The sequence below is a fragment of the Callorhinus ursinus genome, unplaced genomic scaffold, assembly GCF_003265705.2.
Source record: "Callorhinus ursinus isolate GAN/ISIS: 27379988/994484 unplaced genomic scaffold, GSC_fseal_2.0 scaffold3, whole genome shotgun sequence".
In the NCBI taxonomy this organism is placed as follows: domain Eukaryota; kingdom Metazoa; phylum Chordata; class Mammalia; order Carnivora; family Otariidae; genus Callorhinus; species Callorhinus ursinus.
Window position 1 is genome coordinate 49,823,860 of NW_027397065.1, and position 12,834 is coordinate 49,836,693.

Below are 12,834 nucleotides of genomic sequence, written 5' to 3' on the forward strand. Positions count from 1 at the left end.
TTCAAGGAATGGGTTACCCTTTGGACATAAATCATGTTGAGTCATGGAAAGGAGAAAGGAAGTTAGCACTGAGTGTGCCAGACTATGCACTCAATGCTTCACAGAGTTATCTCACTTAATCCTCACAACAAACCTGCAAGGTAAGTATGTCTGTCACGTATGATTTATATGTACACACACACACACACACACACACACACACACACACATGCTTAACAGAGAAGGTGGTTGAGTAGAATTCAAAACCTATTCAATCTGACTCCAGACCCCAGCAGTAAAAACACAATTCCAGATTTCTTTCCAGGAGAGTTTTGCTCCTGGATGCACTGCCTGGCTTGCTTGAGCTACAGCACCAGTGTCTTTGGCGATCTTAGAAGTGGAGAATGGCGTGCCTTCCCTGTCAGAGGCGAGAGACCTTCTCCATCCCAGCTGAGAGCAATGATTCAGGATCAATAGATGTGGGAGATCAGAGCTTCTCAAAAATCACCTGGTGTCTTGTAACCAAACAGATTCTGATCCAGTAGGGCTAGAATGAGGTCTGAGACTCCTGATTTCTAACCAGCTCTCGGGTGATGCCCACGCTGCTGGTTGGTAGCCCACCCTTAAGTAACGATGTTTTAGGGGACAGTATCAAGATTGCAATACCAATGGCATTCAGAATGATGTAGTGGTAAAAGAAGGCTAAAAAAAACAGGTAAAGATGAAAAGTTTTGCATTTAGATTAAAATGTCCAGTTGTATATGTAAAAGATGATTATCTTGATAATCAAAGTAACATTCCATGCATCAGGCACTGTTCTTTTTTTTTTTTAGATTTTATTTATTTATTTGAGAGAGAGAGCACGCGTGCATGAGAGGGGGGAGGTCAGAGGGAGAAGCACACTCCCTGCTGAGCAGGGAGCCCGATGCAGAACTCGATCCTGGGACTCCAGGATCATGACCTGAGCTGAAGGCAGTCGCTTGACCAACTGAGCCACCCACGCGCCCCCAGACACTGTTCTAAGTGCTTAGCGTGTATTAAATCACTTAATCCTCACAATTCTTTGGAGATGAAAACTATTATCATCCCATTTTACAGAGGAGAAACTGAGGACCAGAGAGGAAAGTAAGTTGCTCATACACATTATTTAACATAGAGTCAGGATTTGAGGCCAGATAACCTGGTTCCAAAGATGGGCTTGAAACCTGATCCCATAAAAATGACCTAACAATTTTAGTTAAACCCGGGTGAGCCGACAATGTGTGCCAGTGGCTAACAGCGTATGTGATGACCTTGGCAACTGTGCCAGGCCTGATCATTTGAGAAATCAACAAGAAGAACAGCAAATACAGAGCACCCATGAGTAAACTTAGCAGTAGGGGACAAGAGAGTTCAGGGTCACGGCAGGAAACAGAATCCACAGCAATGGAAACTTGAACGAGGGGAAGCCACCAGGATAGAAGGACAGGCAGGGTTAAGTGACAAGCAAGGGACACTGAGGCACTTGGAGACTGGCAACAGGGGAAAGCCATGATCTCCATGCAGCTGAAAGGGCGAGGGAGGAAGCAGTGTTTTCAGATTCCGGTGAGAGCCAGATCCCTGCAGGAGGGACTGCCAGCAAGAGCTACAGAGATGGAAGGATGTAGTGACAACCCGAGAGTCAGGCTGAAGCAGGGAAAGGGTGCAGGAAAGTACCCTGGCCTCTCCCCCTCCTTCCAAGCACCTGCCTCTCCTTCTTACTGGCTAACCCCAATATGGCCCAAGTCCGCAAAGAAGCTCAGATGAAGCAGCCCAGACAGGTCTATCTCCCAAGGCAGGAAACAGGACAGAAAACAGTAGAAATGGGTACAGAGAGGAGGGACAAGTGTAGAATAATGAAACAATGAAGAATAGCTCAAACACGTATGTAGCCTTGAACCTGACATAAAGAAATGTTTAACAAATATGGAAAGGACTGTTTTTTTAGAGTACTGAGCTTGCCGTCACTAGAAATCTTCCAGCATAGGGTAGAAACTGCCTGTTGGGGGCTTTCTAGAAAAGAGGCCAGCATAGAAATGGGTCCAGATGACCTCTATAGTGTCTTCCAAGCTCAGATCCTATAAATGTGTGAAGTTATGACAAGCCAGGCCAGCCCCATCTCCCAGGAGATCGCTGAGTCAAACTGTGCCCGGAGCACAGCCTCAGGACTCCGCGAATGATGCCCAGCCTGGCGCTCCCTCTGCCTCTCCCTGACGTTGGGAGTGATGTTACTACGTTGCTATATCCAGCCTGATAGCCAGAAGCTCCTTTCTCACCACAATGAGACCCTCTGACCTCTCTGGAGGGTTCTCATTCCCCCTTAGTGAGTGTATTGCCATGAGCACCACATTGGATGATTTGTGTATTCAGAGGGTCTCATGCTTAAAGCAAGTGAAATGAGCATCCATTTGGGGTGAAATATTAACCCCTCTAAAATTCACAGATCAGTGTTACTTAATGAGACAAGTCTCTGGCCCTACCTTTGCAGTTACGTGACTCTCGAGGTTAAGGACTGGGGGTCAGTGTGAGACAGACTTGAGCCAAATCTTGGCTTCACTGCTCAGTAAACATGTAGCCACAGACAAATTACTTGGCTTCCTTCAATCTCTGTCTCCTCTGCTACAGAATGGGAATATTAACATCAATAGCTCAAAACAATTAAGTGATAGAAGGTAACTAAGACACACGAAATTCTCCCTGAACGATAGCTATTATTAACATCATCGTCATCGAGAAGAGTGAAAGATCACCTTGAGTCCAGAAGAAAGTTAACGCACCTGGGAGAAAGTAATAAACAAGGTGAGACCTGTTTTCAAGTCCCACCAATGCTCCCCATCTCTTCGGAGTATTTAAATAGCATTCTTTCCGAGTCACTCCTCTTCAGTTGAAAGGATATAGTAAGTTTGGTCCTACTTAGTAAACTTGTGGCAGAACAAAAAGATGCTAAGGAGATCACCTGTTCAAGGTGTCACAAACTCCAGGGCTGACAAGATCCAGGCCGCAAACCTAAATGAGCCAGGTGGATGGGTGGAAACCTAGTTTACTGGGAGTGGGAGGCTTGGAACATGCATGCCTCACCTGAAGGTGGGAGGCTGATCCTCAACCCCATCTACCTATTGCCAACTGCTCTGGTTTTCTAAAAGAACTGGATGTCTGGTGTTTTCTATGAAATCTCTAAGGTTTTAAGTGTTGATAACTAATTCTGAATTTTAAAACCTCTGTAAGCCAAACAAAAGCCATCCATGGTACCAATTTGGAATCTCTAATAAAGTATGACATTCTCTCTCTCTCTTAAACACATGAAGAAGCAGGGGCACAGAGAAGTCTAGCAAGTTGCCCAAAGTCAGATGAGCAGTTAATATTGCTAACAGTGAAGTGGATTTCTTTCCCTTCTCAGAAGCCCTTTGCTATCCTTCTTTGGGGAGCTCCAAGGTGCCTTTTATTGCTGTTGATAGTCACACGTGCTTGTCTTCTCTCTCTTTGAGAGCCATTTCCCTTGTCTTTCTCTGCCCAGCATTGACCATGTGTATCTGCCTGCATGAATCACACTCGGTGTGAGAAATTCAGGCACAATTATAATGTGCCCCGTGAGTGACAAGCACAGAGCAACAGCACATCTGTGACAGCACAAGGCAGGGCTTTAAAAGGCCCAGTTATGAGTGATAACCTTCTGTGGGTCTCCTCTTCTAAAGAGCAAAATCAAGAGATGCCATTATAATGCTTTACCAGTTATAAAAAGAGTCCTATCTGGGGGGGGGGGGAGGGGACACTTTCAGGTAGACATAATAATAACCTTTGCCGAGCACTGCTACACGCCAGGCCTGGACCAAAGACTTCACAGGACTGACGTAATCCTTACAACAATCCAATGAGGTGGAAATGATCACTGTTCCCATTTTGCAGATCAGGAAACTGAGGCACAGGGAGATAAACTAAATTGCATGGGGTCACAATGCTAGAGAGAAATAGAGCCAGGATGTGAATGAGGCAGCCTGACCCCAGAACCCATGCCCTTACCTGGACAATGCAGAGCCTCCCTTGGATGATCTAACTTCATCTTCACAGTGGCCTGATGAGCTAGTCCTGCTGATGGGTACGCTGACGCTAAGGGAGGAAAGTGTCTTCCTCAGGGTTTCACAGCTAGCAAGTGGCAGTTTGGATTGTCACCTTTCCTGTCACCTTTGTGGGAGAGGGTACTGGGAGGACCGCCCTGTCGCAGAGACTGGCTCCAAAAGACAGGTCCAGGTCCCCAGGTAAGGCAGTGAGTGCTAGGTCAGGAGGAAGAGGAATAGCAGGGACCTTCCATTCACCGACTTTACTAGAATGTGAACTCTACATATTCGGAACCATGTCTGTTTGCTCTCTCTTATGTGCTTAAAACCTGGCACAGACCATCAGCAAATATTTGCTGAATGAAGGCATGGGGCAATGAATGAATGAGAGGCATGCACAGTGAAGCTACTCGGACCCTCCAGTTACGTTCCAAATACCTTTCAAACATTCAAAAGAGAAGGAAACTTTTAACCATATATATACACACGCCCACACCCACATACATGTATAAGCAGAAAATCAGAAGGTCAGAAGCAGAGTTTAGTTGAATAGATCTTTTCAATGTTAACAAAGCGATCATTCCACAGGGAGGACAGGAGAGCAGTTTGTTGGGAACCAGCAGTCTAGTCTCAAAAAGGGCATTCGGGTGCCCAAGCAGGGTAAAGAGACATGGGAAGGAGAGAAGGCAAAGCAATATGGCAGGAGCAGCTAGGCAGGGACAACGAAGAACCAGGGAAGCCTCACCCTGTGACTCCATCTCTGTTTCAGTCCCTCTGCCAGGCCTTGTCCGGTTCAAGTCTACCCCTGTGCCACAGCCCTGGATTAGGACACAGATCTGGGGCACCTGGGTGGCTCAGTCGGTTGGGTGTCTGCCTTCAGCTCAGGTCATGATCCTGGAGTCCTGGGATCAAGGCCCACATCAGGCTCTCTGCTCAGTTGGGGAGTCTGCTTCTCCTTCTGCCCCTCCCCCCTGCTCATGCTCTCTCTCTCTCTTTCAAAGAAATAAATAAAATTTAAAAAAAAAAAAAAAAAAAGGACACAGATCCAAGCGAGAAGAGCCCTCCCTCCTGCCTCCCAGAAACACCACGGGACCAGCCAGGATCCCTCACTTAGGTTGTCATGTGTCTGAAGGCTCCCTGACGTTGGTTTCACCATGTCCTCATTGATCCTCACAGGGCACCTATAAGACAGGCTGCCGCGGCCTGATTATCCCCCACGGAGAGACTCAAGCACAGAAACACAGTGAGCCGAGTCCAGTGGATAACCGAGCCAGGACATTCATCCAAGAAGTCTGGCTTGAAGTCTAGTGCTCCTCCACTCCACAGGTCACTTCCTAAGATCTGAGATCTCTTGAAGGTTGTAGTGGACACGATGGGGGTGCATTTCTTTGGGGGAAGCACATTCTCCTCATGCTCTCTCCATTCTCAAAACTTGTACCATTCTTACACCATAGCAGTTGATCAAGGCGTAACTACCTCATCCAGGCTTAGCAACGATAATTCCCCATTTTATTGACCACAGGGATTGGTCTGAGAGGTGGACAACAAGACCCAAGACAAGTCAACACAAATCCTTTTCTGCAATTTTCTGTAGCTGATTTGACAAATAAGCACTCTGTCACGGATAGGATGGTAGATGTCCCAACAGCCACTGAAGCTCAGGTAATTTTTATAAGCCAATCATAGTAACCTCATCCCTCCTATCAGTAATTGAGTCAAAAACTGGCATGTGAACCAATTCTGGCCAATGAGGGGAAGTGTGTTTGGGGTGTGGCTAGGAAAGTTTCCTCTCTCCTGAGGAGAAACCACAGACTGTTCCTGGGTCTGCATGTGACACCGGGAACTTGTTCAACCACCCTACAAGAGTTTGAAGATGAAGCCAACACTGAGAATAAAAACATGAAATAGAAAGCCCCAGGGTCCATAAGGACTCATCAAGCCACTAACCATGTTGATTAGAACATGCCCAGCCTCTTGGACTTCCAGTTATGTGACATAATAAATTTTTTTTATTTAAATTACTTTGTGCCTGGGTCTTCTGGGAATTGCAGCCAAAAGTCTCCTTTGTGATTCATGTTTCTTTCCTTTCCGCCATGCGGATCCTAGAGATGCTGGCAGTCATCACAAACAGCCCTTCATCTCGGAAACCAGTTGGTCTACAACAGGAGCAAGAATGGCCTCAAACAGCAGAAAGGAAAAGAGATCTGAGAGCGTTCAAGTTCCCAGGCTCTGCAACCTTGCTCTGTGGTTCAAGGACACTTGAGTCTTCCCTGCTCCACATCCCAAAACAAGTTCCATGCAAGGTCTCAGCCAGGGACAGAGCCCGCGCTAACGTGGAAAGAGCTCAGGTCAAGCACTGGGAAAGTAATTTCTAGTCCTCCTCTTGCCATTGGCTTGCTGGGGGACACTGGACTCTTCTTTTCACTGGATTTCTTGAACTATCTATAAAAATGAGGAGGTTGGGACAATATCTGCCATGACTTAAAAATAAGATGCAGCAACTTCACAGCCATGAATTCATCCTCCAGATAAACTCAGCGAACACTAGAAGATGAAACACAGAGTTGCTCCTTGCAGCACTGTTTGTAGTAGCAACCTAACTGTCCCTCCCCCTCACCCCGAGAGACTGGCTAGATGAGCTACCGCCACAGACCACATTTGGCCTGTTTTTGGATGGCTTATGAGCTAAGAATGGTCTTTATATTTCTAAAGCACTGTTTAAAGAACAAGAAGTCAGAGGAGATGGTACAGACCCTATGACCCACGAAACCTAAAATACTGGCTCTTGACAGAATCAGTTTGTTGACCCGCAAGCTATACTATAATCTTCCTATGAAACAGCAGCCACTGAAAATGGGGGGAAAAAAGAGACCCATATGTGCGGCTCTGAAAAGAGACCGGCTACATATTGTTAAATAAAACTGTGGGTATCCGAACAGCGTGAGTAGTCTGATTACATTTGTGTCAAAATATAGGATGCGAATTATTTATGATGCAGATGCAAATAGAGTTTCTGGAAGGATACGCGAGAAATTGAACAGCAGTTGCCTCTGGGGAGGTGAAACTATCCGGAGGTGGTGACAGAAAGACTCTTACATTTTACTTGATTTCCTTCTCTACCCTTTGATTTTTACCACAAGCACATGTTATCGCCTTAATCACCAAAACGAGCCAGTTGGACAAGATGATCTCTTCAGACACCTGCAGTTTTTCGTCTCTCTAGAATAATAACCTCTAACCTCAAGTGGCTATTTCTTGCCACCGTGGCTACTACCATGCTAAACACATTCTACACTTCCTTCCTTTTAATTTTGACAACCACCACCTGAGGTTACGGTAAGGAGACTTGGGCTCAGACCCTGTGAGCCTGACCTCAGCGTACCGCTGAGGATTCTACAACTTTGGCTCCACCACTCAGCACCCAACAGTGACACCGTTTGGTGTACCTGAGCCTGAGGGGCACAGCCCAGCTGCCTGGATGAGGAAGAACAAGCAGCAAAGATATATATGGGAAATGACCCAAAGGAGGCCAGAAATGTAATATGGCCAAAGATTCCTCTTTCTGGGACCCACTGCAGACTGTTACAGAGCAGATGGCAGGGGTGGGAGGTTAATTTTCCACTGGAAAGTGGGGAAAAAGTAAGGCCTTTCTACCACCTCTCAAATCTCATCATGTAAATGGCACCTACTCTGTCCATGGGGGAGACTGTGTGACCTTGAGTAAATCACAGGCCCTCTCTGAACCTCAGTGCTCTTACTCCTAAGATGAAGGGGTGAATCCAGATTGAGGGTCACAAACTAATGTTGACAGGGCCAGGCTGGTCAAGTGAATGGACCAGGGACCAGGTGGGAACAGTGGGGAACTTGAGAATGCTTGCCCTGTTAAAAGCAGGGCAGGAGTCTTCTTTTTACTTACAGGTTGCTGCCAAGGGGGAATGCAGACCGGTGCCATAAGATGGTCTGGTTTTCAAGAGAAGCCAGAATTCCTATCTTTATATTTAAAAAAAGGCCCAATTTTAAAATCCTGCCATCTCATTCTAATATTGGGGGGGAAAAAAAAAAAGGAAAGGAAACCATTCTGGTGCCAAATTGAATCCACTGGCAAGAGGCGTATGAGCCTGCCCGTTTGCCACCCCTAACTGAGAGGGTCACCGAGACGTGTGCGGCTCCACGCGGTTGAGGCCTTGATGGGGGCCCCGGGGGCTCCACCACCCAAAGGCCAAACCCCACTGAGTTTCCATTTGCAACATCCATCAGAATTGTGCCTGTTCCCTCCCTCTCGGCCCCATCTCCTGCTCAGCCCAGCAAATAAGAATTGGCAACATGCAGGAGAGAAAGCGCCAAGCAAAGAAGGTGGGGGAGGCACGGACTTTAGGGATCTGCAGCCAGCCACGGGAGGCGAGGTGTCCCTGATGAGGTGGAGGCAGTATTTGCTCAAATGACCAACCACCCTTTTCAGGGGGGCAGGTGTGGGAAGGGCTTTCTCTCCTCTCTCCTCTCTCTGCATGCTAGCAGCCTCTTGCCGCGCTCCTTCCCCTCTGCCAGTACCTTCAGCATCTTTGTACCCACACCAGAGATTTCCATGCAAGGAAACAGGCACTCAATCTAGAAGCGACAAGCCCCCGCCACCGGCCGACCGTGACGGCCCGGCTCGTTCTTCATTGTGACGTGGCTGCAAGCGACACCAGGCTCCTTGGCGACAACCTCAAGGTGACTGGAATACTGAATACCACACAGCGGGGGTGTTCCTGTGCGTGTGTGCGAGCGCCCATGTGATGGGGGCAGCAATCAGTCAGGCTCCTGACAGCCCTCACGTCCCGGGAGCCGGAGAAACGAGTCATACAAGAGAAACGGAAAACTGCCCTACTCAAGAATCAGCCATGGCTCCCCATCGAACGCCGAATAAAGCCAAGCTCCCGGCATTCAAGGCCACCCGTCTTTTAGCACCAATCTCTTTCCAGTCTCCTCCTCAACTATGCTATTCCTTCAAGGAACACCAGTCATGTATTTTCCCTAAACTCTCCCTGCTCCTAGTTTGCTCACTCTGCCTAGAATGGCCCTCCATTTGGAGGGAGGCATGTTTTCATGTTTAATGCAAAACACAATTTAGGCAAAATCCCCTGATATCAGTTCTAGCAGTTCTATTATAAAATCACTGATAATATCTTCCAACCAACACCACCATGCAATCATAGAAGTGATGATAAACATCATTTATTGAACACCAATTATGTAGCAAGCAGTATACTGAACGCTTTACCTGCTTTCAACTACTCAACCCTCACTACCTCCATATTAGATGAGCACACCTTGCCACAGAGAGGTCATGTAAAGTGTCCAACGCCACGCAGCCAACACAGGTACGGGGACTCAAACCCAGGACCCCTGTCTCCAGAGCCTACCACCAGGATAGGCTCCCCTCCTCTGGGATTCCATGCAAGTGAAAATCTCAGTTGCCCACCACACCTTGGGGGCCAGTGTGGGAGACAGCATATCAAGGGAAAGGAGACGGGAGGGCAGTCAGGCAATCTTGTCACGGATGTGCTGGAACATTTTGGATAGGGCACTTCATCTCCCCAAGCCTCTGTTACCCTCTTCTCTGAAATGAGTGTTTACATTGGATGACCCAGCTTGATGCAGTTCACAACACCATACATAAGTTATTTTATCCAGATTTCTTACCAAAGAGTCAAAAGAAAACAGAAATGCATGCCAGAGTCAACGTGATACAAATGCCTTAGTGAACATAATGGAAATAGGGCGCCAAAGGAGGGAGATGTGCATAAACCAAGGCACAGAATGATCCGGAAGTCAATTTTCTTTGGGACAAACTGGCGGGCTCTATTGTGACTAACAGGTCCCTGGGAATTCTACTCAGAATGTTCAACTCCAGAGGGAAAGGCGCTTGCCCCCTGGGTGAGTACCCAGATAAGCACCGTCAGAGATTCTCCAGCGTCCAGCAGAGGGCACCCACGTCCACATACTTGGCTGTTTGGAGGGACTTTGGTAGTCTGGCTTCAGACAGCCCCCTGTGAGGTCCTTGTTTGTCCCGCTTTGTTTTCCCTGTTCGGTTTGCCAGTGGTAACTGGAATGAACCAGACATGGGATAGGCAATTCAGGCCCTTAGGTTTGTTCTTATATGCCTCTGGGTCTCCAACAAGCCTTTTTAAAAGATGAAGAGGCCGTTCAGTGGCCCCATTTCTCTCTGCCGTTCCTTCTCTTTGTTTCTGGGGAAATGTGCCAGCCCGCACTCTTGCTGTGCTCTCTCTGGCTACTCTCAGGGGATCCCTGATTTTGTTGAGAAGGGTTTCTCCTTATCAAATCACAAGCCTCCTTAGAAATGGCCCAAGAGACCATCACTGCCTGCCGGGTGCTGAAATATGTTATCATTAGGCTCAATGTGTGGTTTAGTTAATTAAATGTCATGCTTTTGATAGCATTAATTAGACCCGCTGCTGACTCCCCAGAAAACAAAACTAAACAAAAATGCAAACATCACTCCTAACCCAAGGAGGCTCCACGGAGCCAAGGTGAGATCTTTCTAAATCCCTCTCTCCTCCTAGGACAAATTGAGTCCAAATGGATCTTTGGACAGTTCAGCGAGCTTCATGATGTCATTTTTCCTTTGAGAGATGATGTTACTAATGTCCCTGGTATTTTAGAGCCTTTAATGTTTTTATTAATAATGACATAATTGTTCCTTACATGAATATATTTTAGAGGTTATAACCTACTTTCACATTCATCACCCCTTTTGTGTTTCAAAATAACCTGAAGGGATTGTTGGGGGTGAGGACAGAGGCTCACTTGGGGGGAGAGAGGTCACTCAGCGGGCTAGTCAGGGTGCTAGAGCTCAAACCCAGACGTGTCCATGGACCCACACCCTCACATTTGTAAAACACTTTCGTGGATGTTTTCTCATATGTGAAACTTCCTAACAAAAATCCTGGCAGGTAGGAAAATGAAGTTATCAGCACTGCTTGACAAGTGTTGAAACAGAGGCCCCAAGAAGTCTAATGAGTTTGTCAAACTCATTAGTGAGGTTTTAGTTAATACTAGTAATCGGTGACCAAATGAAGACCAGAATCCCCAAATCTCAGAGTTCTAGTTCAAATGCTTAAGAATATGTCTAAAAGAGAGTCATGAGAGACCGAGCTTCTTCCAACACAATCGGCAATCATAATCTGAACCATTTACTGAACACCGCCATATACCAACCACGACCCCTGCGGATCCTGACACTCCGTGTCTAAGCTCTCACACAAAACTTTCAAATGAGGTGTTGTTATCTAATCTGATATTCAGCTGAGGAGATAAAATCTTGGAGAGTTCATCGTAGTTAGAAAAGGGGAGAGGTTGGATCTGCAACCAGGGCTTCCTGAACCCAGAGCCCACCGTCCTTGTGCTTTAGGACAGCGCCTTCAATAAGGCTATCGCAGGATTTATGGGATGTGCTCTGTATGCTCAGCCTTCTAACACACGTGTGGAGGTGAGAGGGACACTTTGGACACAATTTCAGGCATACAGGGCTTACAGTACACTGAGAAAAGTAAGCTTTTCTTCCATTGGTGCAGAGAGCGAGTATGATATACATGGTGCTCAGGGAGAATTCCTTGAGGGTGGTGGCTGTCTTCTCAGCCTTTAACTCAACTGTCAAAAGTATTATGGGCCCCAAACGGCTTAGCTGTTTCTTACTACCTATCTTGTAGAGTAGATTTATGCAGGATCCATATTTAATATACATTAATTCATTGGCATGCACTTGGCAGAGAAAGAGAAATAATTTAAAGAGTTGAGAGGTGTCCCCGCATGAGACACTAGCCTGCTGCTCCCCGGGGCAGCATCTGTCCCCACATCCCTCTCTGAGCATGGGCGCCTTAGTAAGATGATTGCCATTGCTCTGTTTAAAGATGAGGTATTCTTTTTGGTATTAATTGGCTTCTAAACACAAGGCAACCATTTCATGTGGGGCTTAACCAAATAGCCATCTGTTCCAGTGCTCAAGGACAAACCGGCTGTGTCAAACATAGGATGAGATGGAATTATTTCAGATTTTATAGACAATTTAAATTATTTTCTAGGGTAACTTTGATGATGCAGAATTTTCTGCTTCCATATTGACTTTCGAACTGAACCACACGTACCGTGTGGCTGTGCTATAAATTGCATGGCCCTTGTTGTCCCTATATTACCTACTTACCAAAATGCCTGAGTCTACAGGCATTGCTTCCAGAATAGCAGCCCTGTGTAAACAGGCAGCCACATCCCTTAAAATCTAAGAATTACAATGATGACCAAGCATCTCAGTGCACATAGTTAGATGGTCCTTTCCAGAAAATGGCAAAACATTACGCAGGCTCCAGATTAGACAGAAGAAGTCTTCTGGATCAAGGTCCAGGCGCAAACACATGTAGCAAGGCCTCGGGTACAAACATACGTAGCAGGATCGAGTGGAAAAGGACTGAACACATGACTGAAGGTCTATCCCTTATCACTGGTGATCCTGAGTAAGTCACTTCGCATCTGAGCCCTGGTTTCCTCCGTTGTAATGAAAAAGAATGGACAAGGGCGCCTGGGTGGCTGAGTCGTTAAGCGTCTGCCTCCAGCTCAGGTCATGATCCCAGGGTCCTGGGATCGAGCCCCGCATCGGGCTCCCCGCTCGGCGGGAAGCCTGCTTCTCCCCAGTCCCCCTGCTTGTGTTCCCTCTCTCGCTGTCTCTCTCTCTGTCGAATAAATAAATAAAATCTTTTAAAAAAAAGAACGGACAAGGTGATCCCTCAAGGAT